At 40.9% G+C, this 26061-nt stretch overlaps 1 pseudogene; it reads right to left on the bottom strand.

The window, feature by feature from the left end:
- The window catches only part of LOC135558796 (phosphatase and actin regulator 1-like), a 47842-nt pseudogene extending 23459 nt beyond the window's left edge, over positions 1-24383 (bottom strand).
- Positions 24384-26061: the final 1678 nt, after the last annotated feature.

The following is a 26061-nucleotide window of genomic DNA, read 5'->3' as shown; positions in this document are numbered from 1 at the left end:
ACCAAGCCATGAGGTCGAAGGAATTGTCAGTAGAGCTCCGAGACAGGATTGTGTCGAGGCACAGATCTGGTGAACGATACAAAAACATTTATGTAGCATCGAAGGTCCCCAAGGACACGGTGGCCTCAATCATTCTTAAAATGGAAGAAGTTTGGACCCACCCAGACAAGCAATCGGGGAATAATGGATTTGATCAGGGAGGTGACCAAGAACCCGATGGTAATTCTGACAGAGTTCCTCTGGAAGGAGGACCTTCCGGAAGGACAACCATCTCTGCAGCACTCCACCAAAATCAGGCCTTTACCGTAGAATGGCCAAATGGAAGACTCCTCAGTAAAAGGCACAACAGCCCGCTTGGAGTTTGAAGACTGAACTCTTAGGTCTGAATGCCAAGCGTCACATCTGGAGGAAACCTGGCACCATCTCACAGTGAAGCATGGTGGTGGCAGCATCATGTTGTGTGGAGCTTTTTCAGCGGCAGGGACTGGGAAACTAGTCCGGGTCGAAGCAAAGCTGAATGGGGGAAAGTACAGAGAGAACCTTGATGAAAACCTGCTCCAGAGCACTCAGGACCTCAGACAGGGGCGAAGGTTCACCTTACAACAGGGCAACGACCCTAAGCACACAGCCAAGTCAATGCAGGAGTGGCTTCGGGACAAGTCTCTGAATGTCCGAGTGCCCAGCCAGAGCCCAGACCTGAACCCGATCGAACATCTCTGGAGAGACCTGAAAATAGCTGTGCAGCGACGCACCCCATCCAACCTGAGAGCTTGAGAGGATGTGCAGAGAAGGATGTGCCAAGCTTGTAGCGTCATACCCAAGACAAGGCTGTAATCTCTGCCAAAGGTGTGTCAACAATGTACTGATTAAATGGTCTGAATCCTTATGTAATGTGACCAGTTTTTGCCTTGTCATTAAGGGGTACTGTGTCTAGATTTAAAAAACAATTTAATCCATTTTAGAATAAGGCTGTAACATAACAAAATGTGGAAAAAGTTAAGGGGTCTGAATACTTTCCAAATGTTCCGTGTATATACACACACACGAATCAATCCTCCTAGACAGGCGTGTTTTGCGCCCATCAGATCCTGCTGTGAAACTCAAAAACGCACCACAGCTCCTTGTTCCTTTTGCATCAAGAGGTCGCCTCCCGCTAGCAACGACGGCGAGGAAAGAATGACTCATTGTTAAGTGAAGATACTCAGAGATGTTCAAACTGTGGAGTCTGACAGCTTCCCAAGGACCAATTCCTCACCATGTCAACAAAATAAAAATAAAAAGTGATTTAACGGTTGCATAATGACGATTGTGGCAGGCTGGCAGCATGAGGTCCATGGACGTGTAGCTGGGAAATGCCGTAGAGAGAGAGTGACGTCTGACACATGGGGCCTCATCTGGGCCCTCAGATGAGAAAATACCCCTTTGAAACCATAACTTGAGTAAAAACTTTCCTTGGTTGACCGTTTCAGAATACTATTCTTCATGCACATTGTCAGGAAAGAGAGTTGTTCCTAAAGGAGCACAAAAGCTTGAATGCAAATGAGTCAGCCTACTACAGCACGTGAGCAAAATCAGACTTGAGGAGCCATCGCTCCAATAAAAAAAGTTTGAGAGTGATCAGACTATCCGTTTCGCTTATTCCATTTCCCAAATGCCATCAATAAAGGAAGGGTGAGTTTGAAAACAGTAGGCTATACATTTTTTTTTTTAATCATTCATATATTTATGTTTCAGATTATTTCGTGCCCAATAGAAATTGTAATTAATTTTGTGTGTCATTTGAGTCAAGTTTATTTTAAATGAGAATGCATCTAAACCCTTCTACATTAATGTGGATTCTACCATGATTATGGACAGTCCTGAATAATGACGAGTGAGAAAGTTAGACGCACAAATAGCATACCCCCAAGACATGCTATCCCAGGGATGGGCAACTCTAGTCCCAGGGAGCCTCATTGGGGGTCACACTTCTGCCCTAGCTAACACACCGGACTCCAATGATCAACTAAAATCATGATCTTCAGTTTAGAATGCAATTGGTTTAAGCAGCGGTGTTTGCTAGGGATGGGGGGGAAAAGGTGTGACCACTCTGGCTCCCAAGGACTGAGTTCCCCATCCATCCCTGTGCCAACTAATTTATTTATTTTATTGAAAAGGTCTGTGGCGTCCGAAAGGTTTCGACTACAAACTAATATGACCCCTCTGTGGAAAGATGTTACCATGATTATGGATAGTCCTGAATGAATCATGATGAGTGGGAAAGTTAAGACACACAGAGGGCTGGTGGTAGTAATGAAAATGTGTTTGTCGGTTATTGTCATGCAAAAGACTGGCGGTCTCATGGTAATAAATTCCTTTAACATAAACACCTTTTAGGATCTTCAGTCCTCCACACATACAAGGCACTGATGCAAGCCTTTGGAACATTACATAAAAATTAAATGTCTAATAAAATCTATTTAATATACACCATCACAATAAAGCCATGATTGGCCTACTGTATGCTATCTGGCTACGCGCCATCCCATAGGCCCGTTCGTTTTGCAGACAAAATGTGTAAAAGTCCTGTGCCATTATTTTATAGCAAAAAATGTATAATTGAACCTACCTGAATAAAATATATATATTTTTTCCCCCATTCCAGAGCAAATGCGAATACATATGAAGTGGCTATGTTGAGCATAAAAGTGATCAGTTGAAACTGGTCCTATACACTAGATTTATAGTTATTTGGCAACTTTAGTTATGAATGATGCAAACGTTAGAAATCAAAACATATAGCTTATGGCCTGCATGATGAGACTATAGGACTTTGAGAAAGCTGCACACTCTGTTCTCTCATCAAGTAATCGTATTTTCACCCATCAGACTATTCTCAATTTAATATTGCCTTTATGTCAAATTAGTTTGGATTTAGAATGGCCCATTATCCAAATCGGCAGGAACAGGGGCAAAAATACATGTCAGCATATGCACTGGAATAGCTGATGCAAGCCACTTTCCCGCAGGTTATTTCTTATCCCCTCACTCATGCTGGTAGGGTGACCACATTTTAAAATACCCAAATACAGGACAAGAGGATGATTTTGCAGGACACCCTGGAATATGCATTTAGATCTTCTTGCAATTGAATAACTGTTTTAGTGAGAGAATTAGAGCAGCTGTAGTTAAAACCTCTACGCGATTGGTGTCCCTATACCGGGACAGTAGAGCTAACATGCACCAACGTGATTAGCAGGCATCTTTTCTGACATAAACAGGTCTTATATGGGCTGGCTTGTTACGTTCACCTCTGAAGCTAAATAATGTTCTTACATTCAGTAATCTTGCTCTGATTTGTCATCTTGAGGGTCCCAGAGATAAATTGTAGCATAGTTGGTTTGATAAAAATCTATTTTTTATATTCAAATGTAGGAACTGGGCTCTACAGTTTGAACCCCTGCTGTCTCTGGCTCCACACACACACACACCTCTGCCCAGCCCTCTAGATGTGTTAAAGTTAGTGTATACGCAAATGATCCATCGTGTAGGACATTCCTGGGAGTGCGTAAACTTACAGAAATTATATGGTAATACAACATGTATGTTCTCTATAGTTAATTACCTGAAAACGTATCATTTGAACAATTTGGCACATTTGGACACACTTGAGCCAACATATTGTGCAGTATTGCAATACTTTGGACACACATTGCAAAATCTAAATTGCGCCTAAACTGCAATACTACATTATGGCTTTTCTCTTGCATTTCAAATATGATGGAACAAAAATAAAATAGAAAACATAATTATTTTGTTTGTATCACCTTTTACCAGATCTAAGGTGTGTTATATTCTCCTACATTAATTTCAAATTTCCACAAAGTTCAAAAGTGTTTCCTTTCAAATGGTATCAAAAATATGCATATCCTTGCTTCAGGTCCTGAGCTACAGGCAGTTAGATTTGGGGATGTAATTTTAGGTGACTTTTTTTTTTTTTTTTTTTTTTTTTTTTTTAAACGGGTATGATCCTAAAGAGGATAATTATTAAGACACTATATAGCCTTCCTGTATTTTGTTTCAATCAAACCATATTCAGCCTAGTAGCTGACATTCGCACGCTGTTGAGTTATGGCCTCATGAGATTTTTTGTTGTTGGACTAGTCATCTAAATATCATAAAAAGGTGGTGTTTGTAACAGTACCATTATATAGAAAATGAATGAATCATTATGTGATCTTCCAAGAGGGGAAAAGATTGATTCAGCTTTGACCTTAATGTGCACCACCGTGTGAGAAGCGGCAGAGTGTCTCCGGTGCGCTCTGGCAGCACTACACCCCTGCACTGAATGAGTTAGTTGACGCGCACCAGCTGCACCTAGCCTATTCTTTTTCCGAGCACAACATTTGATGGAAAAGGAGACCACAAGTGTGGCGGGTTTTATGAAAATTAGGGAATATGTGGCCAAGGAAACATTTATTGTTGGTCTCAGGGAACATAAAACAGTTAAGTTGGGAAACATTTAAAAAACACGACTGAGGGTAGTAGCAGAAAATAACTAATGAGCAAGGAGACCCTAAAGTTTGAAGAAGTTTAAGGACACTGAAATTTCCTTGTTTTTTGAAAGAAAGATAATTTTATATCTATTAAAATAACATCAAATTGATCAGAAATACAGTGTATTCATTGTTAATGACTATTTCAGCTGAAACGGTTGTTCTGATTAAAGAAGCAATAAAACTGGCCTTCTTAAGACTAGTTGAGAATCTGGAGCTTCAGCATTTGTGGGTTTGATTACAGGCTCAAAATGGCCAGAAACAAAGTCCTTTCTTCTGAAACTTGTCAGTCTGTTCTTGTTCTGAGAAATGAAGGCTATTCCATGCTAGAAATTGCCAAGACACTGAAGATCTCATACAACTGTGTACTACTCCCTTCACAGAACAGCACAAACTGGCCCTAACCAGAATAGAAAGAGTGGGAGGTCCCGATGCACAACTGAGCAAAAAAGGACAAGTACATTAGTGTCTAGTTTGAGAAACAGACGCCTCACAAGTCCTCAACTGGCAGCTTCATTAAATAGTACCTGCAAAACACCAGTCTCAACGTCAACAGTGAAGAGGCAACTCCGGGATGCTGGCCTTCTAGAGGCAGAGTTGTAAAGAAAAGCCATATCTCAGACTGGCCAATAAAGCTGGGCAAAAGGACACTGAACAGAGGAGCTCTGCCTAGAAGGTCAGCATCCTGGAGTCACCTCTTCACTGTTGACATTGAGACTGGTGGTGTGGCGTAATACGGTCACCAAAACAGCCCTATGCACAAATATCATACCCCCCCCCAAAAAATGCTACCTCCAGTTACTGTAATTCCTTTAAATTCACTCTAATAACAAAATGTGGAAAAAGCAAAGGGGTGTGAATACTTTGAAGGCACTGTCCCTCTCTATTATGTGTGGGAGTATTTTGGAAAGGATTTCCAAAATTAACATCCTTGGAGCTGATTCGCTGGTGTTTAGTCTTATGTAAAAATATATATATATTTTTAATTGCTCAGAACTTGGTGGGCCAAATAAAACAACCTGCGGGCCATTACAAAAACAGGCAAAGTTAGCATTTTTATTGGGGGGGGGGGGGTGTATGATGTTTACGCGTCTTTCTTACTCATCATTATTCACAATTCATGCAGGACTATCCGTAATCAGGGTAGCATCTTTCCATAGAGTGGATATACTACTTTGTAGGCCAAACCAGTCAGAAGCTACAGATGTTTTTGAGAAAACAAAAATGGTCCCAGAAATTGGTCATGTATTTTTATAATGTTACTTAGATTGATGCACCCTTAATGAGTCAAATGAATGGATCATGGATGAATGACTGATATAATTCTATATTTAATGCCCTTTTCACAGCATTTGTCAATAACCCCCCCAAAAAAAAAAAAAAAAATCGTAACATAGAAGAATCATAAAAAAATGTTTGGGTACGTGCAACATAAGAAAATAAAAAAACTATTATTTACAGAGAGTGAGTGAGATATCTAACTGGTGGCCACACACAAATCACTAAATGATTTCAATGCACTTTAGGAGTCAAGAAAAAGAGCCTTAAACTAGAAAGTGGCTGAATGACTTTCTGAAAGTAATGCAATTTGGCAATTTAGCTGAGCAGAACATGCAATAAAAATCACACACACACTAATTCACTGTAGGATGACGAAACATTGATAAGCAAAACACTTTAGGGGCACAGGATTAAATTAATTTGATCCTTTTAAATTTTTGATAGGGAGGAAAGCATCTCACCTTTCTCAAAGATCTCCTTCAGCACGCCTCTCTTAATCAGCTCCTCTCTGCTTTGCCTTACTGACATCTTCCTCTCCAACACTGAAGGAAAAACATGGGAGAAAGCATGAGGATTGTTAAATCATGTAAACAAATTATATCAATGGTGCAGATGCAGTTGTGTGTGCAGGAGCATTCGTATATGGAAAAACATCACTCAAACCTACACGGTAACCCTTGATTAAGGTTGTTGTAGAGCGGTGTTCCAACTATTTGGGCCCCCCCTCAAGTTATTTTTATTTTTTTTACAAAAGTGTTTTATTTAAAATATTTTTTAATAAAATAAATGCAAATCAGCACCAAGTGATTTTTATTTAGGAAATCTGTTCCAAAGTATTCCCACGCATAGAGGTACAGCGCCTTCAGAAAGTATTCACACCACTCGATGACTTCTACATTTTGTTGTGTTCCAGCCTGAATTTAATAATTGATTACATTTGTCGTCACTGGCCTACACACAATACCCCATAATGTCAAAGTGGAATTATGTTTTTCAAAATGTTTACGAAATTCAGAAATGAAAAGATGAAAATGTCTTGAGTCAATACTGATTTAACCCTTTTGTTAAGGCAAGCCTAAATAAGTTCTGGAGTAAAAACATTAACAACTCACAAGTTGCATGGACTCACCGGGTGGAATAGTGTTTAGCACAATTTTTTAATGACTACTTGACCTCTGTAAGGTCCCTCAGTTGAGAAGTGAATTTCAAAACAGATTCAACCACAAAGACCAGGGAGGTTGTCCGATGCCTTACAAAAGGGCACCCATTGGTGGAAGGGTAAAAATAAAAAAAAGCAGACATTGAATATCCCTTTGAACATGATGAAGTTATTAATTACACTTTGGATGGTGTATCAATACACACAGTCACTACAAATATACAGGCGTCCTTCCTAACTCAGTTGCTGGAGGGGAAGGAAACCACTCAGGGATTTCACCAGGAGGCCAATGGTGACTTTAAAAACAGCTAGAGTTTAAATGGTGATGGCTCAACATTGTAGTTACTCCACATACTTGTACAGAATACAAATATTCCAAAACATGCATCCTGTTTGCAACAACGCACTAAAGTAATACTGAAAAAAAAATGAATACAAAGTGTTCTGTTTGGGGTAAATCACTCAATATTTACAAGCATAGTTGTGGCTGCAGCATGTTCTGGGTATGCTTGTAATCGTTAAGGGCTGGGGATTTATTTTTTATTTTTTTACATGGACTTTTTTTTTAACGGAATGAAACTAAGCACAGGAAATATCTTAGAGGAAAATCTGGTTCAGTCTGCCTTCCAGACACTGGGAGATTAATTCACTTTCAGCAGGACAATAACCTAAAACAAGACCAAACCTAAATTGGAGTTATTTACCAAGAAGACAGTGGATGTCCTGGAGTTACATTTTTGACTTAAATCTGCTTGAAAAATCTATGCTAAGACTTGTAAATGGCTGTCTAGCAATGGTCAACAACCTATGACAGAGCTTAAAGAATTAAAGATGTAAAACATACATTTAAAAAAAAAGGGCAAATATTGTACAGTCCAGGTGTGCAAAGCACTTAGAAACTTACCAAGAAAGACAGCTGTAGTGGCTACCAAAGGTGATTCAGGGGTGTGAATAATTATGTAAATGAGATCTCTATTTCATTTTCAATACATTTGCAAAAATGTCTAAAAACATGTTCACTGTCATTAATGGGATAGTGTGTAGACGGGTGAGAGAAAAGAAAAAAATCACTTGAATCCAGGCTGTGACAAAATGTGGAGTAAGTCAAGTGGTATGACTGCTTTCTGAAGACACTGTATATGATCATATACACATATTATTAAGCAAGGTTTGAAATTATTGTTTTAGTCAAAAATATCTGTTTGGCCTTCTTGAGCTCAATTTGCAGTCTACAAAATTATTTGTCATTATGTTCCGGCCTCCTGACCATCCACTTTTTAAATGCATTTTATTTTAGTTAAATAAAATGATCCTGTGGCTAAATCTAGTTGGTGATCCGGGTTATAGAGCTAATCATACGATTAGAGAAACAAGCATGAGGATTATGTTGGATCACCCACATCATCAATTAGTTAATATGGGCAATTTTCCCCTGGTTATTTCCATAATGTGTTCACTTGGCTCCCAACACTGATCTGCACACTTGGGACTGAGCACACACGTCACTGGCACTCTGGTCATCACGGGTACAGTGCGTCACACTATGTTCCCAAGAGGTCATGCATTCACCATAGGGACACGGGTGACGAGGGATGGGTGCAAACGTGAACACACTCAGTTTCACATAGCCTTCACGTAGTCTAAAATATTATGAATCAATGCCCAACAAAATCAAGCAGAAGAATTTCGGTTAAAAACAAAAAGTTAAGCCTGTTGAAATACTCATGTCTAACATAATTCAGTTGGAAAGCAATCTATCAACTCAAGGTATTTCTTCAAAGGCATGAAGATCTTAACCTCATTTGTAATAATGAAAGAGAATAAAATAAGAGCAATGCAACACCTCCCAAAGTAATGCATTATGTATGAGCATGTCAAGCAGGCATATCCCAAAGCTAACCCTTCTATATTTAGATCTCAGTAGTTGAGGGACATTATCTAGCGCTGGGCTGAACCGAGGCAGTTCAGCATCACGGTTGTCACTTAAAAATCTACCCCTGCAAAGGAACCAATTAAGAATGTGAAATGAGGATCAGCAAGAACACTTGAGCAGCACACTGCGCAACATTCTCCCTGCAGACTACCAGCTCTTGTTCAAGTGAGATTACTCTGTGTGTGCGTGTGTGTGTGTAGTCAAACGTATAGTATGTGTGCATGCAAATGTGGTGTGCACATGTGAGTGGACTAAGGAGCCGCCTGCAACACTTGACAGTAGGGGCCAGGGCCAATGCTAATGGACGTTCACCAAAATGATTAGAACCCAAAACATCTTGGTCCCTCAATCCCCTCCACAGGGCCCCCTCCCCCCAACCCCACCGCTCAGTCAATACACTGTGTGGATTATAACTAATGGCTTAAACTCAAAAGGGAAGGCACACATGAGAATGATTTTAAAATGTCAGAAAACTGTTGTGAGCCTCTAGTGCAGCCAGTCGGAGTGAACCCAGGTGTTCTAAAATGTCACATTGAATAAAGTTATCGTAACCTTATGTTTCATTATGAGCTCCTCCAGGACACCCAGATATTTAATACACCATCCAAACTTCAAAGGCTACCCTGCGAAACTCGTTGGGGATGGTCTGGAAGCCACGGGTTGGCTGCCGCAGAGATGGTTTGGCAAGTAGACAGGATCAAAACATCCCTACACCGTCCAGAAAGAGTCACCTCTACGGGAGCCTCAGGAGAAATGGAATTTGGGTAGTGTGCAAAAATATGCCATTTTGCAGAAATGGACTGCTGTACAAAAATAAAAATGCCATGAGAAGGATCTCCACCTACATACTAGTACAGCAGCCAAGCAGAGGAGTAGGAAAGCACTGTTAGAAAAAATATAAAAACTTCCTCCCACCCTATACCAAGAGGAAGTCAGCCAGTTTCAATGATGGGAGTGTGTGGAGTAGATCAATACCTCCACTCTCCTGATGTGTGAAGGATATGGCTGAGGGAGGAGCAGGCCGTTTGGGTCTAAATGGCCTCGTTCAATAAAGCACCAATCACGTCCCTCTGTCTAATTCACAACGTCGGTCACAAGCTGGCCAATCAAATGATAATGATTCTGTAATGGCAGCTGTGGCAAATCACGAGATCACATTTCTAACTGCCAGGAATGAAAATCACAGAGGTATTGCTGCACTACTGTGAGGCTCGGGGGGAGTGTTACAACCAAGATTATTGGTAGAGACTGGTGGTCACCATGATATTCTCTTTTTAGTTAGGCCTCAAACATACATACACACATATATACATATATGTATATATGTGTGTATGTATATATGTATATATGTATATATGTATATATGTATATATGTATATATGTATATATATGTATATGTATATGTATATATATATATATATATGTATATGTATATGTATATGTATATATACACATACACATACACATATACATATACATATACATATACATATCTTAGTTTGTCACAGAAAATTCACATTAAGCCTCATCTAAATTCTATCAAACCGCTACATTTAACACAACAGAAACATTGCTACTCTGATTAGCATGATTTGAGTTTATAAAATCAGAACAGACAAGGAGCAAACAGGCTTCACAAAATATTTCCCGTGATTCCAAGCTGCTGAATATTGAAGGTAAATCGGGTTGTGTGAGAACGTCAAAACGCATTCTGAGATTACATTTAAAATGTGATCCAAAAGGGGGGGGGAGTAATTACCAAAAGGTTTATGACATAACGGCTTGCGTAGCGATGATGGGATATGCGCAGTTATGCAATAATTCCACTGATTCGGAACAAACCTCGGCCAGCTATGTCTTCAGGTTTGTCACAAAACACGCGGTTCTAGAAAACGGGAACGGAAAGAATATTACAGTACACTTAGAAATAAACTATTCAGTGTTCACAGAATACTACCAAAATTCACCACTTGTCGCTCGGTTCCAGAAACCGTATTAAAAACTTATATTCCACAGTAATAGTGTGCGAGTTGGCTCAGACCCAGAGCTTGAAAAAGTGACAATGTGAAGTCAAGAGTTATTCTTTCCACAGTAAACCTTGGCGATCATGGCTAAACTAACTACCCATGATCTGCACCGAGATGAGCAAATTACGAAGTCATTGGAGGGACTCGTCTCGGAGCATATTCAATGAAACTGGCATCGACTTGCAAATGCTACACTTAGTTTTCGAGAGAAATCTATTCTGCTGTGAATTGACCCAGATAGAGGAGAGGCAGAACATTCTCTACAGCACCAAGCCCCAGGCATGGGATATGCAATGGGAGGCTTTTAGCGAGGCAATTCACTCACCAGTTAGCCTCACAAAACCACTGAAAAACTTCCATGCCGTGTCAGAGATGTTGTGGTGCTTACATCTGGAGTCAAGCATCTGTTTAGGGAAAGCTAGAGAGGGTTTTTGTACACAAGTGACAAAGCAGTGTGTGGCTGTTATGGCATCTGGTGGCATTACCTTGCGTTACCCTTTTCTTTGTTTTTTTTTAAACAGGCAGCTATGAATTATTCTAATGATTTATTCAAATGCAGCTTGAGGACCGCTGCCCATCCTGTGCCTAAAACCCAACAATCCTCATGGAGCATACAGCAGGTCTAGCTACATAACATGAAAAACAAAAGGAATCCAAAATAATCTGCATTTTCAATGGCATTCAAAATAATAGGAATCTTTAAAATATATATATTTTTTTTTTTTTGGGAATAGGCTACATTAAATACAAACCTAGGAGTGGTCAGATTAGTGCCCCGCCCACCAAGGGAATGAAGCCTGATCCATTAACCTCTAGTTCCGTTCCATAAGATCACGAGACTACCTGACAGACAGGGAATAGGGCAGGAGGCACAGCTGTGAGTTCTCTCAGTATTCAGAGTACTGCTGCTAGCGCACACCTGGAGTTATGAGTAAAGCCCCCCCCCCCCTGCCTGACTAGAATACATAATATATATCCCATTTAGCAGACGCTTTTGTCCAAAGCGACTTACAAGTCGGCTGGGGCCACTACTTTTACATATGGGTGGTCCCAGCGGGAATCGAACCCACGACGCTTGGCGTTGCAAGCGCCATGCTCTACCGACTGTGCACATTCACATTATCCAATTACCTGGCTGGAACATCTGCACGCCCAGCAGCTGGTCTGCTTCCTGCCTGTAGTCAGAGTCCCAATGATAAACATCATGAAACAAATCACCAGAAGAGAAAAAAAAAACAGCCAAGCCAAACAAGGAGTCATGTTCAGCAAGGATAACCCTTGACCAATGAGCAAACCTAAGCTTAGCTCAATATTTCAGTTTAAAACTTCTGCACAATCAACGACCACATTTACATGCACATAGTATTCCAGATATTTAAAAAAAAAATAATAATAATAATAATAATAATAATAATTCGCTCAAATCCCGGTTATTAAGGTCTAATTCAGGATCATCCATTTACATACACCTTTGATATCCTGCTCACGAGTATCTCTGTAACCATGAATAAACAGAAGTTTTTTTTAAATGAGGTGCGATTAAATAACAAAAACATTGCTTATAAATGTCCAACATTTGGCAGGCTATAATTACTGTTGATACACGTGGCTTCTCTTTTTTTCCATTCCTTATAGTTGTACTATGCAGTAATCGCGCTGCCATTTCCTGGTTGCTGAAAAACGAATAGTTTGCGAAAAAAATAAGCTAGTATAGTGTAGAGAATCATTATACCATCTAAACCTCTGAAATATTTCCCATAACCAAAAACATTGTTTCAACTGGTGTACAAAACCAAAAGGATTTACATTTATTTTATTTTTACTTAACAGGAAGCATAGAAATAGCATACATAGAATGTTCTACCACTTCTTAGACTTGCTTTCAAGTAGAATGAGTGAGCTCAAACTCACATTTCCATGTGAATTTGGTCAGGTCACACAAAAAGTTAAATATTGCCACTTTAATGCTCTAGAATACTCAAAGCCATGCTCACCAGAAAATCATAAATCAATAGAATGAAGGCATCACCAACAATCTAGTTGACATCAGAAAAGTCCTTTCATTTCTGCCAGAGTGAGGAGGTTTAGGGACCGGGGAGATTTACCACAAACTTTCCAAATGCAGTTTGTTGGCCAGTTAAGGAAATGTAAAAGCTGTGAAAATTATCCAGCATGTTACTTAAAGTATTTCAGTTAGTCTTGATGCATATGTAATGTGGTTGAAAAGTGAAAATGTAATTGTACTGCATGAAACACTTCATTCTGCAGGAGTTAATATTATAATAGGCTACAGTCTGCTTAATCTAATAACAAATAATTATACCTTTCATGTCTTTATTGAACACACCGTGTATGTTGGAAAAAGTATGTGAACCCTTGGATTTAATTTAACTGGTTGACCTTCCTTTGGCAGCAATAACCTCAACCAAACGTTTTCTGTAGCTGCGGATTAGACCTGCACAACGGTCAGGAGAAATTTTGAACCATTCCACTTTACAAAACTGTGTCAGTTCAGCAATATTCTTGGGGGTGTCTGGTGTGAACCGCTCGAGGTCATGCCACAGCATCTCAAATCAGGTTGAGGTCAGGACTGACTGGGCCACTCCAGAAGGCGTATTTTCTTCTGTTGAAGCCATTATGTTGTTGATTTACTAGTGTTTTGGGTCGTTGTCCTGTTGCGTCAAACTTCTGTTGAGCTTTATTTGGTGGACACAACCTTACATTTTCCTGCAAAATGTCTTGATAAAACTTGGGAATTCATTTCTGTTGATGATAGCAAGCTGTCCAGGCCCTGAGGCAGCAAACAGTCCAAAACCATGACGCTCCCTCCACCATACTTTACAGTTGGGATGAGGTTGATGTTTGTGTGCGGTGCCTTTTTCTCTCCACACATTGTGTTGTGTTCCTTCCAAACAACTTTAGTTTAATTTGTCCACAGAATATTATTGCCAGTAGCGCTGTGGAACATCCAGGTGCTCGTGCGAACTTCAGACGTGCAGCAATGTTTTTTTGGACAGTGGCTTCTTCCGTGGTGTCCTCCCAAGAACATCATTCTTTTTTAGTGTTTTACGTATCGTAGACTCAGATGTTAGCATGTTCCAGAGATTTCTGTTAGTCTTTAGCTGACACTCTAGGATTCTTCTTAACCTCATTGAGCATTCTGCGCTGTGTTCTTGCAGTCATCTTTGCAGGACGGCCACTCCTAGGGAGAGTAGCAACAGTGCTGAACTTTCTCCATTTATAGACAATTTGTCTTACTGTGAACTTCAAGGCTTTTAGAGGTAATTTGTAACCCTTTCCAGCTTTATGCAAATCTTAGGTATTCTGAGATCTTTTGTTCAAGGCATGGTCCACTTCAGGCAATGCTTCATGTGAATAGCAAACTCAAATTTTGTGAGTGTTTTTTATATTGCAGGACAGCTCTAACCAACTTCTCCAATCTCATCTATCGGACTCCAGGTTAGCGGAGTCCTGACGCCAAGAAGCTTTTGGAGAAGCCATTAGACTAGGGGTTCACATAATTTAAACATTTGCAGTGTAGGTTGGAAAAAGTATGTATTCAATAGAGACAATAAAAATACAATAATGTGTGCGTTATTAGTTTAAGCACGCTGTTTGTATATTGTTGTGATTTGGGAGGAAGATCAGAACACCATTTTTTGACCAATTTATGCAGAAATCCAGCTAATTCCAGAAGGGTCTACATACTTTTCATTGAAACTGTAAATGAAATGTTTCCAACTATTATGGTCCCATCTGAACTTTATAGTGATACTATGCAAAACTGAACACAGACATGGAAAAACAACAACAATAAATGGTAGAAGATGTTTACATGCCACAGTATCCAGTCTAAGATCAGCATATCCCAGGTATCTCATTCAGGTTACTCATAACCGGGATAGGAGCAGAGTTGGGTTATTGTAAAAAACGGGATATGATGGTTTATAAGAGTCAACTCAAAAACACAATACTCGAGTATCCCAAATAATAAAACTGGATGTTGGTGCGCATGTAAACGTGGTCAATGTCAGTGGACAACAGAGACCACTGCTGTAAACCATGAGCTCAGCAGTCTCCATATAGCCTACCCTGGTTCTGATTTGTCAAACAGAGCTCCATCCTAGCATAAAATAAATATTGTTTGTTGCAAATGCGTCTAAAAACAGCCACCTACAATGTCCTCTCCAGTGTTTGAAAACAAACATCCGGACAGTGTAGAAAGGGCCTGAAGTGAAAAGCTCTTACAGAAGCCAGTCCAATGGAAAAAGCTAGTAGGTCTCAATATGCCGTTAGTGTAATCAGTAGGAAAAATAAAGGCGACTAGATTATACAGACTAAACAAACAAAAAAAAGATACTACAGAGAGAGAAGTCTTGTTCGTTGGGCTTTATCGTTGATTTAACACAACAACAAATTGTGTTACAGTTTGCTGCTCCATTTCACTCAGGAGAGGGAGAAAGAAAAAAAAAATCTGGGCTTAAACATTCAGTCGACACCATGCATACAAAGCGGAAAGAGAGTGAAGAGTCGTGAAGTCAAGGTGTCAGCTTTCACTCAGAGCCATTGGACTGTCAGAGTTCCCGAGTCTAGAGTAAAGTGTTGGGTCAGCAATACGAACCAGACTCAAAGCTAAGAGCAAGAAGGCGACAGTCACAGTAGAGAAGCCCTCAACGCCTTAAGTGAACAAAGAAAAAAAAAAGTGCATATCACATCATTGCCAATCTCAATAAAATCACTGACTGATGAATGATCAACTGCATGAATAGGAAATGTGAACACTAAAGAAAGCACCATCAAATCCAGTTCTTCCCTGAAGCTGTGCTGGGTAGAAAACTCTTGGGAACAGAGAAGCGGGGTAACATCAAAACCTTCAGTAGTGCCTGGAGGAGCAAGAACCCAAATATAGAGAGGAGTTGAGCTCTCCACCTCACTGACCTAATGGAAAGTCTGAGTGAGGGAGCTGATTCAGAACACCAAGACATCCTGCAATCTTTTCATGTCCAGTGGATAGTCAGACGAGGGCAGTAAATTGACAGGGGAAGAGGTCAGATTGTCAGGGGAGTTCACACCAAGGCTAGCGGCAAACCAGGGCCGTGTGCAGAATAGCTAAGAAGCGCTCACATCTTGGGCCCTTACCTGCAGAGGTCTGCCTGAACTTCTCACTCTTCTTCTTCCTCCACTTCCAGGGCTTGAGGAGACGGCCCAGAGTGGCAAACTTGCTGCGGCGGCGGATGGGCGGGGTGTGCGTGCCAGGGACCAGGGACTCAGAGCGCATTGCGGCCAGCCTCTCGACCTCCTCCGCTGTAGGGACACAGGAGAAAAAGGGGCTGATTAGGGTGTTTTCACATTATTGTCCTCTTTAAAAAGAACTGATTTCAGTGAACTCTGGGTTGAAGCAAAAAAAAGTCCATTCTCTCTGGACTCACACTACCCTTGGCTTTAAAATGAGGACTTGGCTCTTGCCAGTTCACCTCAAGATTTTTGTGGTCCACGTCCTCTTTGCAATCACTTGCTATGTTTAGAAAGGAACCAAGATCTTTTTTTAAACATTCACTCAGTGCACTCTTGGTAAATCTATTTTATTGGTCACACACATATTTAGCAGATGTTATTGCGGGTGTAGTGAAATGCTTGTGTTCCTAGCGCCAACAGTGCAGTAGTATCTAACAATTCACAACAATACACAAACCTAAAAAAGTACAAGAATGGCATTAAGAAATATATACATATTAGGATGGAAATGTCAGAATGGCATTGACTAAAATAGAGTTAAATACATGAGATAAGTAAAGCAGATTGTAAACACTATAAAAGTGACTAGTTGCGGGTGCAGTGACTAGTGTTCCATTATTAAAGTGGCCAGTGTTCCATGACTATGTACAATAGGGCAGCATCCTCGAAGGCGCACAGTTGAATAACTGGGTGGTAGCCAAGTAGTGACAATGACTAAGGTTCAGGGCAGGGTACTGGGTGGAGGCTGGCTAGTGATGGTTATTTAACAGGGATGGCCTTGAGATGAACTGCTTCTTTCAGTCTCTCGGTCCCAGCTTTGATGAACATGTATGGACCTTGCCTTCTGGGTGATAGCGGGATGAACAGGCAATGGCTCGGGTAGTTTATGTCCTTGATGATCTTTTTGGCCTTCCTGTGACATCGGGTGCTGTAGGTGTCCTGGAGGGCAGGCGGTGTGCACCACGTGATCTGTTGGGCAGACTGCACCACCCACTGGAGAGCCCTGTGGCTACGAGTGGTGCATTTACCGTACCAGGCGGTGATACAGCCCAATAGGATGCTCTCAAAAGCTGTTGCACCTTCGCCACACCATTTCAGATTGTCCGTGATGTGTACACCAAAGAACTTGAAGCTTTCCACCTTCTCAGCTGCAGTCCCGTTGATGTGGATAGGGTCGTGCTCCCTCTGTTGTTTCCTGAAGTCCACGATCAGCTCCTTCGATTTGTTGACGTTGAGGGAGAAGTTATTTTCCTGACACCACCCCGCCAGGGCCCTCACCTCCTTCCTGTAGGCTGTCCCAGTCATTGTTGGTAATCAGGCCTAATACTGTTGTGTCATCTTCAAACTTGATGATTGAATACAGAGTGCAGGACAAGCCACACCACCAGGACAGGTTAATCGGACAGCCAGGGATGTACCTACATAAAGTTAATGATAATACTTTGCATTTAGCTAAAAAAAAAAAAAAAAAATTATATATATATATAACAGGATAAATGAAAGAATAATAATTGCAGATTAAATAATGCTTGTGTACTCCAAATTGCACATTTGTTCATGGCAGTTTGTGGTACTAATGTGAGGGGCTATGGCAGGGGAAACGGTGTTGCAGTAGTCTACTGCTTGATATGAGAATAATAAGTGAACCTGGCGAGAGTAAACAGACCTGTGTATTATCAGACAGCATAATGCAGGATATATTCAGAATCTGAACAGCAGGAAGCTGCATGCTGCGGATTAGTCCGCACTAGCTTGCCAAAAAAAACAGACCAGGGAGAAATAATCGTGTTTAGCCTACTAGCTCCTTATAGTCACTAGAGCGTTTGTCCTCCTTTGATGTAGTTTTTGATATCATCAAGAGGAGTAATTGAAGAGAAAACGTGCTCAAGCTAATAGCAACAGAATAAGTGATAAGGCATCCATATTGAAACGACAGACTCTCCCAGACTTGTCCTGATAAAAGCAGTGCGTTGGCCTATGCTACAGTCGTAATCCACATACGCATCACCTCTACACTGAACAGGACTAGTCTCTGGCGGTCTATACTTACAAAACTTGTGCTTAAAACTTGCAATTTGTTAGCTTCTCATGAGATAACTTGTTACAGACCAAGTGTGCTATGTTAAGTGTACCATTTATTTTAATATACTGTAAAACTATTTGGTGGAATGTGCTTTGTGGCTGCCCGAATGTTAAATTTGCTTGGACTCTCGTGTTCCATTTGTACATGTGTATTTGCATGGCACAACCAAAAAGAAACTAAGCATCACACAGTTCCTTCTCCCTAAATTCCCTTTCCCCTCTAAGTCTCATTCACTCAAATGCTTACACACACACACACACACACACACACACACACACAACACACGGCCTGAAAAAATAAATGCCTATAAAAACATATCTAACTGATGGGATACACGAGCTACATTTTTAGATTTTCCACTTATGCTACTTAGCGAACTGCCATATAGAATTCGTAATCCTAGGCCAGCGGTCAGAAACCTTTTCGGAGTTAAGATCACAGCGTGAAAATGCAAACTGAGAACTAACGCTAAGATTATTATAATATATTTTTTAAACAACTTAAAAAAACAAGCCTAAGCAACATTAGCCAATTAAAAACAGAACTGGAGCAATGAGGTTTGTGCAGTAAGCTATATCCCAAATACGTTATCAAGAAGGCAGTAATCTCAGCAGGGGTGCTTGCTTGTAGAAGCCTATTGCTTGAATTGCCCTGCCAATCTTCTCCTCTGACCATGTAGGTATATGATCACACTAGTAATAGATCATTTGTTGCATTACTTGAGGCAAAGCTGAGTGAACAATATTAGCTTCTTTTTTTACTGGCTGTCCCTCATCCCTCTCTTTGCTGAGAAAAGGGAACAGTCTTCCAGCTGATGGCAAAACTTAAGTGGGACTGCATTATTTCTGCCTCATGCACCAATTCATATTGTTACTCTTATGACCAAAGAAAGGGAAATATTCCAAAAAAAAACGAAATATATATATATATATATATTTAAAGACCAGCCGCAAATAAGAAAGTTGGCTTATTGAAACACTTTGCTGTACTCATTCATTGCAGCTGCAGTGCTGGTTGTAGCATGAGTGGAAGTAGGAAGAACATTGATGCTGAATCAGAACTTAGACTCACTCATTAAAAATAAAAATCTCTGCTGCATCGTTGAGTCTCCAGTCATGGTTTTAAATGTTTGGAAATCTCACATGATCAACTTTGCTGTGCGTTCGAGGCTTCTTTTTTTTTTACAGTCTATTGCACAAGGCAATTGTGCAGATGCAGTGATCTGAGCCATATGATTGGCCAGCGGTAGGCCTATTAGGTGCACTTGATTTGCTTTCTGGGCCTGCCGAGTTGGTCGGAGTTCTCCCTTCAGACACATGAAATTCTTAACCTTCCCGGCGCTAGGGCTGCTAAATCAAGTGGACCTACAAGCAACAGCGTGAAATACAAATTGGAACTCAAGGATTTCTCTTCTTTTTTTTTTACGTACAATTTTCATTTGAAAACATTTTTGTATTTGTCACATGCAGCGAATACAACAGGTACAGTGAAATGCTTACTTACAAGCCCTTAGCCAACAATACAGTTAAGAAAAATACAGAAAATAAATAAAAAGTAACAAATAATTAAAGATTAAAATAAAAATAATTAAAGAGCAGCAGTAAAATAACAATAGTGAGGCTATATACAGGGGGTACATGTACAGAGTCAATGTGCAGGGGCACCGGTTAGTCGAAGAAATATGTACATGCAGGTAGAGTTATTAAAGTGACTACGCATAGATAATAAACAGAGTAGCAGCAGCATAAAAGAGGGGGGGGGGGGCGGCAATGCAAATAGTCTGGGAGGCACTTTGATTAGATGGTCAGGAGTCTCATGGCTTGGGGGTAGAAGCTGTTTTGAAGCCTCTTGGACCTAGATCTGGTGCTCCGGTACTGCTTGCCGTGCGGTAGCAGAGAGAACAGTCTATGACTTGGGTGTCTGGAGTCTGATCATTTTTAGGACCTTCCTCTGACACCACCTCGTATAGAGGTCCTGGATGGCAGGCAGCTTGGCCCCAGTGATGTATTGGGTCGTACGCAATACCCTCTGTAGTGCCTTGAGGTCAGAGGCTGAGCAGTCGCCATACCAGGCAGTGATGCAACCAGTTAGGATGCTCTCGATGGTGCAGCTGTAAAACCTTTTGAAGATCTGAGGACCCATGCCAAATCTTTTCAGTCTCCAAATTGAGCCCCGTTTGAAAATAAATATGAGAATAACCGTTCCATGCACATCACTTCACAATGGCAACTTTTCCCATTTTGAAAAATATTATTTTCGATTTTATTCTGTTATATTACATCATGTTTTTATTTCATATAAAATAGGTGTCTTGACAGTGATAAGGGCTCAGGAAAAAAATGTTTTTACTAAACCTGGCTGTGCTTCTACAAGCAAACGCCCCTGCTGAAGTAACTATCTTTTTGAAGACAGTGTTTCAAAATATAACCAGTTGATATTACAGTATCAATATACTAATCTTAAAAATGACACTTTCTTTTAATAATTGACTGAATAGTGTAATAGCGCCAATTTAGCAATTAGACAACAAATCCTGTAATGGTTATGATAAATTAGGCATTGTTGCCATATAAATAAATGCACCAATTTTTCCAGTGCGAGCCTTGTGTTATAAAAATGTTGTTGTTTTCTTCATTCATGTGCTATTTTTATTTTATTTTTTTATAAAAAAAAAATGTACGAGTACTAGAACAGGCAAAATTTGCAAAAGGCCCATCCCCAATACAGGATACAGTGGGAAGATGCAGTGTAGATAGTGTTTACGCATTGGCAAGACGTCTTTCAAATATATTTAGATTCTACATCGTTCATGTCGGTCCGAGGTCTCGCCGACATCTTCCCAGTGTACCAACACGTTCCAAACTACATAATCCTCACGCAATTTGATACATTGTCCAAACACGTGCGCTTTCTGGTTTTGGAATATCAAAATAGCAAAACATATTGGCACCTACGTTTCGTATTGTGAGGTCCTTGGCAATTCCCAACCCTAGTCAAACAAAATACATCAGAATAAGTAGTCAGAATGTTGAATAAACTTAATTTAAACCGACTCTACCCGTTCGCTGATTTCGTACTTACTTGACAATATCCACAGGAACGTATGATCGATCAGACTTCAAAACAAGGGTCTGTGCGTGGCTCTCAAGATTGGTTTGTTCATCACCTGAGGCATATGCACAAGGCGTAAATACATGCACACGACGCATGTATACTAACCAAAGTCTTGGAAGTGTTTACAGCAGAGTTCCCCAACTGCCCAAAATTGACCCGCGGGTGATTATATTTGCCCCTCCCACAGTTGAGCAAAAGTTTTTACAAGTGATTTTGGAAATATGATCCAAAATAGTCCCACGCATAATAGAGATATGTGATCGTATACAAATGTAACCAAGATTTGAAATAGTTTGTCAAATATCGTTTTGGGCTTCTTGTGGTCCATTTTAAGTCTACAAATTATTTGTGATTATGTTCCCTGACCTTCCACTCAAGAGAATATTTAAATAAAAATATGCCGTGGCTGAATCTCATTGATAATAGCCATTGTATATGGTGTTGCACATGTCCCAGGGTTTTGCAAAGTCTATTTAGTAATAGCTTCCTGTGGATATGTTTTGGACATTAGGACCAACTGCATAGACAACCAGTAGAGTAAGTTCAAATGGAACTTATTTCTGGCTTGTAAGAAAACCTCTTTAACAGTTTGATTTAACACACACACACACACACACACACACACACACACACACACACACACACACACACACACACACACACACACACACACACACACACACACACACACACACACACACACACACACACACACAACAGTCAATAGTGAGTTATATACTTGAGTAATAATATAGGCAAGGTCTGCCCTGATGACAGCCATGCAATCTGCCACCTCAGTCATCACGAGCTCAGGGACAGGGTGACAGTGTCAGTGTCACACCACCCCTGCCATGTGCAGACAGACACTGCCACTGACCACAGCGTGCATAATTCAATCAAATCACCATGATGGTTGACAAGCGACAACATGGGAGTGTCACTTCACAGGTAGAGAAGGCAGCCGCTCCACCGGGGGTATAGCATGATAAATCATGTGAACCCAGGTGGACATGAATGCAGTGAAACAAACGATTACCTAAATGCAGTGCCTGACGCCGCTCACGGCCTCAGCCTCACAGCCAACCATCTTAGGAATCCTGCCACATATGTCTATAAATAGATTCAGACTCGATGCTAATTGAATCCAGTGGTGCTTCAAATGGAGTCCAAAAAGAAAAAGAGGAGAGATTTGGGGGGGGGGGGGGGGTGTTAGACCTGAGCTCAGAAATATTCATAAAAACATTGTTAATTTGCCACCTATGCATTTCAGACAACAACAAAAGACAGCCAGCCACACACTTCCTAGATTTGTTGACAGGGATGCAAATTGAAAGCGACATGGTTTATTTTCCCGGCTGCGTTTGGTGAAAAATACTCCCATAGTAGCCCATTGACACACCAAACATCCACCATGTCATATGAGCAGCAGCCAACAAATAAAAAGTACTTTGCATTCAAAAGTTACACTTCTTGCAACAACAAAAACTCAAGAGAATGCTACAAAGACTAAAAGAGGCTTTAGACCGTAGGCTACCACAGCCCTAGTGTTTCTTTACAAGCATGTATTCTCTGAAACACACATCTATACTCCTCTGGCCAGTTTCCCAGAACCAGATTATGCCTAGTCCAGGAACCAAAATGTATCTTGGTCCTCAATCATCTTGGCTGAGTGAGTGACATTCTCCTTCATGTTTGGGTGGGGTGGAGTAGAATCAGTAGGGGACTGAGAATGACCACTTTAGGTGCTAATCAGGAGGAGGATGGGGGGGGGGGTGGAGCCTGGGATGGAGGGGGTCATCAAGAGGATTCGTCGGAGTATTAGGTCTATGAGTAGTAAACCACAATGCATATTGTGGAGCAGGCTCTTTGTAGTGTTAGAATAAGGCCAATTTTACACCCACACCAGTAACCTGCTCCAAAAGAAAAATATCAGTTCAACAACTCATAATTTCTCCAAGTCTAAAATGGGTGCTGTTGCATACCACTCTTTCCTATAAATAATACATTATAGCTGCAAATTTGTCTTGATACATGTGTGGCCCACTACGCATTGTGTCAAACTAAGTGATACATTTATCCCAGAATGCAACAGAATAGCAGTGCAAAGAATAGTATGACCATAAAGCAAGTAAAGGATTACACATAGCAATGGAGTCAAGGCTCCGCTGGAAAAGTACATTGTGTCTATGATGAAGGTTACCAGGATTAAATACATCAAGCAATTTTAATCTCATAACTCTAGGACATATATAATCGCGGAATGGGCAAACAAGAACTGCGCATGTTAACCCCCCTATTGAGCGTGTTCAATGAAACCACTCTGTTTGATAGCCAGCAGAGCTGAAGGGAGACCGTACCACAACGCATCCAAATGCCGCTATAGGCTAGGCTACTCACCGTCCTGGGTATCGTTCGCGCGGCTGCAGTTGCTGCAAATGTGCTTGATCTCTTTCCCGATGTGACAGTGGATCATGAAGGGCATATTGTTATTCTGGTGATGCTGATGGTTGGCTTGTTGCTCTTTCTTATTGTTGTTGAGAGACATCATTCTGACCAGGTAAAATGCCTTCTTCTTCGGTTTCTCAACCGTCACAGGCGTATTGTTTTCCCTGAAGCCCGTGTTGTTGAACCAACTCCCATGCATGATGGTGGGCCCGGGATCCGCAGCCATCGGGTAGTTGGCCGTCTTGAACATAAAGACACGAAAATTTATTCGCGTCTAAATGCACAGCATACTGGGGAGGGGTTTTTAAACAAACGGCGCCTCGACTCCTACCTGACCTCACCCCTTCAACCAATCACGAGGGTTTCGCTCCGCGCGTTTGCAGAACCCCTTTCTCTTCTATCAACGACGTCAGATAGAATATTGTAATTTCCACACCTGCACCTGAGGTTCCGATCTAGTGCACTCACACCCGCCTGCATCCGCAGTGCCAAGGGCAGAAGTCAAAACCACGGATGCTACTATACTATGATGATGGACCAGTGCCGCTAGAAGACATATCGAGTGTGTGAATTGCAGTGCCTCTGCCTCTCCCTCGGTCCCCATCCTCGTCTGCAAAAATAATCCGCTCACGGCAAGCATAATTGGCTACCCAGTTTTCACTCCTGCAGTTATATTAGTCTACAGACAGAAAGTAAAGGTTTAACATCAAATCTTGATAATGACAAGAATGATTATAGGCTCCAGCTACATGATACCCTATATGCACTGAAAGTATGTGGACACCTGCTCGGAACATCTCATTCCAAAATCATGGAAATTAATATAGAGTTGGTACCTCCTTTGCTGATATAACAGCCTCCATTCACTCTTCTGGGAAGGCTTTCCACTAAATGATATAACATCTGCAGGGACTTGCTTCCATTCAGCCACAAGCACATTAGTGAGATCGGGCACTAATGTTAGACATGGCTCACAGTCGGAGTTCCAATTCATTCCAAAAGTGTTCAATGGAGTTGAGATCAGGGCTCTGCGCAGGCCAGTCAGTCTAGCCCGAACCATGAAAAACAGCCTCAGACCATTATTCCTCCTCCACCAAACTTTACAGTTGGCACTATGCATTGGGGCAGGTAGCGTTCTCCTGGCATCCGCCAAACCCAGATTCTTCCATCGGACTGCCAGATGGTGAAGTGTGATTCATTACTCCAGAGAACACGTTTCCACTGCTCCAGAGTCCAATGGTGGTGAGCTTTACACCATCCAGCCAACGCTTGGCATTGCGCATAGTGATCTTAGGCTTGTGTGCAGCTGCTCGGCCATGGAAACCCATTTTCATGAAGCACCTGACGAACAGTTCTTGTGCTGACGTTGTTTCTAGAGGCAGTTTGAAACTCGGTAGTGAGTGTTGCAACCCGAGGACAGGCGATATATATGCGCCACGCACTAAAGCACTCGGCTGTCCCGTTCTGTGAACCTGTGTGGCCTACAGTGGTGTAAAGTATGTAGAAATACTTTAAAGTACTTTTTGGGGGGTATCTGTACTTTACTATACATTTTTTGACAACTTTTACTTTACTACATTACTATAGAAAATAATGTACTTTTTATTACATACATTTTCCCTGACACCCAAAAGTACTTGTTACATTTTCAATGCTTAGCAGGACAGGTAAATGTTCCAATTCATGCACTTATCAAGACAACACATTGTCATCCCTACTGCCTCGGATTTTGTGGACTCAAAAACACAAATGTATAATTTGTAAATTATGTTTGAGTATGCCCCTGGCTATCCTTACATAAAAACAAGAAAATGTTGACTGCTTTGCAAAGCAGTCAACATTTATTAAGCAAAGCTGTCTGCTTTGCTTAATATAAGGATACTTAAGTATATTTTAGCAATTACATTTTTAGTTTTGATACTTAAGTATATTTAGAACCAAATACTTTTAGACTTTTACTCAATAAGAATTTCACTGGGTGACTAACTTTTACTTGAGAAACTTTCTATTAAGGTAACTATACTTTTGCTCAAGTATCACAATTGGATACTTTTTCCACCACTGGTGGCCTACCACTTCACGGCTGAGCCGTTGTTGCTCCTAGACGTTTCCACTGACTTGTTGGATCCTATGATGGTGCCACGTTGAAAGTCACTGAGCTCTTCAGTAAGGCCATTCTACTGCTAATGTTTGTCTATGGAGATTGCATGGCTGTTTGCTCAATTTTATACACCTGTCAGCAACGGGTG

This window comes from Oncorhynchus masou, chromosome 17 (assembly GCF_036934945.1).
Source record: "Oncorhynchus masou masou isolate Uvic2021 chromosome 17, UVic_Omas_1.1, whole genome shotgun sequence".
NCBI classification, from domain to species: Eukaryota; Metazoa; Chordata; class Actinopteri; order Salmoniformes; family Salmonidae; genus Oncorhynchus; species Oncorhynchus masou.
Note: the sequence above shows the minus strand (reverse complement) of the source record. Positions and strands in the feature narration are given on the sequence as shown.